Consider the following 2404-nt stretch of genomic DNA (forward strand, 5'->3'; position numbering starts at 1 on the left):
GGCCCAAGACTGTGAGTTCACTCAGAAAAATGCTTGACAGTTCAGAAAGTTTCTTGGTGAATATAGAATCAGAGCCGGGCATGCTCAAGGGACAGTCCTGTCAAGTCATGGTAGCTTGATGAATCGTCTCTCTGCTCCCAAGGGATGCTGCTGTCTGAAGATCCGGAACGTTCCCTGTCTGAGAACCCTCATGCCTGACCGGATCAGCAGAAAGGTAGACCCCGTCCACCCTCTCACGGCTGGCCTGGCCCTTGTCACTTGATTTTTGTGGTCACTACCGTTTTTCTCTTTAACATTCTTTTGTAGCAATCCACACTTGACGAGTCTACAGATTACTTTTAATTAATTATAGTTTAGGTTGGTTACCTCTTTGTGACATTTAGGAGAGCATTATAAACTCATTTTGTAGTACGTCTGCAAATCTACCTGGAGAATACATTTCTTCTGGGCAAGTCTCTGTGTTGACAGATCTTTCTTAATTCACCTGTTCACTCATTCATTCAGTGCTTATTAATTATTATTCTTGCTAGACACAAACAGAAGCAGTGAAATTGTAAATATAAGTAAATCTCTTCCTGGTCTTTTAGAGTTCATGTTCTGTTTCAGGGACAGAGTCGGATGCTATTATTACTATTTTTTAACCGTCCAAAGCTTTTTTAATATGAGTAAGATCCAGGGTTAGTTTTTGTAGCCTCAGCTGGCCCCTATGCCTCTGGCATGCTCCAACTTCCAGCCCTTGGAGCAGACATAGTGTTTGATGTGGCTGTGTGGGGTCCCTGGGGCCTGGCCACAATGCTGGTACACATCTCAGCCCTTCTTAGGACCAGACAGGAGCACAGTGCTTTGGCCCTTGGGAGACACCAGGGCCAGCTGGTCGAAGGTGAGGATCTTACCAGCAGCCTTGAGGATGGGACTTTGAGCAGGGGACTCACTCGTAGTGCACACGCCTTCAGCTTGGGCACTTCCAGAATCCTCACATCATCTGTGACCATCCCCACAACCACAGCTGTTTTGTTCTCTCGGCCAGGATGCGCCATCTTTCTGATCATGCATAACAGGGACAGAGGGGGCCGGTTAGTGCAGCTCATAAATGACCTTTTCAGCACAACCTGATTGAGGGTGGAGTTGGTTCATCTGGCCAGAAACCTATACAGCCTGACTAGCAGCTGAAGGGAAATGGAAATGTCCTGGATATTGGGCTCCTTACGCTGAACCTTCCGGTCCATGTTATGGCAAATGTCAATACCCATGATGGCGCCCCCTGCTCTGGCACATCCAGAAAGACCCAGACATTTGGAGTCACAAGTCTTAAATAGAGATAAATGATTTGGGGGCATGAAGGAATGGGTTGGGTGCTTGAAAAACTTCATCTGCTATGGAAAGTCTCCTGTGAGCTATCCTTTTCTGCTTTTCCCCTGTTGTCTGTTTTGAGATTAATAACAAAAACGACAATAATAGTGGTATTAGCTAGTACACGATGAACAACTGTCAACTGGCATTACCTCTCAACTACTAATGTATGTTGCCTAATTTAATCTTTTTTATTACTTTAAAATTCCCACTGGCTCTCCTGTTCTTCACATTTTTTTAAAGCTTGGTTGTGGATTTGTAGGCTTCCATGTCAGTTTCATGCTCTCTTTTTCTGAATTAGCCCTCCCCTTAACCTTGATTTTCCCCATAGTCACATGCTCTTCCCTGCCTAAGTGTTTTGATCTCCTCTATATTCTACTTTGATTTTACCTACATATAATCTGCTATTCCCCCTCCATTGACATGTCTCTCCCTCCAGAAAAGCCCAAGTATTAAAATAAATTTAAAAATTATTAGTGTTTATTCATTCTACACAGTGATGCACTTCATAAAGCCAGCTTCTTTCAAGTACATCATGTATTTTAACAATATTCACTCCTTCCCCTCCCCTTTTCTATTTTCTATGCACCATAGTCTCCTACCATTCCTCAGTATTTTGCTTTCATGTTATACACACACACACACACCACATACATTCGTCCACATCACACATACCTACAAACATATATGCATACACATTCACAGATATACATACACATACACCATTCACATACATACACACATACACTGACACCACACATACATGCACACACACTCACACACACATCCACACACATCACATATACACATACATTCACACACATACAACACAGAGAGAAAGAGAGAGAGAGAGAGAGAGAGAGAGAGAGAGAGAGAGAGAGACAAAGGCACAGAGAGTCGAGAGTGTTTTTATATATCGACACAAAGATCTGCAAGGGAGAGACAACACATGATATTTTTCTTCCAAACTATAGCACTCCCAAGTGTTTGTCAACACAACCTCTGCTAACAACTCCTGGAAGAAAATTAAAAAAAAAAAATCTGTTTTATGGAG

At 42.8% G+C, this 2404-nt stretch overlaps 1 pseudogene; it reads right to left on the bottom strand.

The window, feature by feature from the left end:
* Positions 1-678: 678 nt before the first annotated feature.
* Positions 679-1250, bottom strand: LOC110557804 (large ribosomal subunit protein eL18-like; annotated as a pseudogene).
* Between the last annotated feature and the right edge of the window lie 1154 nt (positions 1251-2404).

The sequence above is a fragment of the Meriones unguiculatus genome, chromosome 17 (genome assembly GCF_030254825.1).
Source record: "Meriones unguiculatus strain TT.TT164.6M chromosome 17, Bangor_MerUng_6.1, whole genome shotgun sequence".
In the NCBI taxonomy this organism is placed as follows: Eukaryota; Metazoa; Chordata; class Mammalia; order Rodentia; family Muridae; genus Meriones; species Meriones unguiculatus.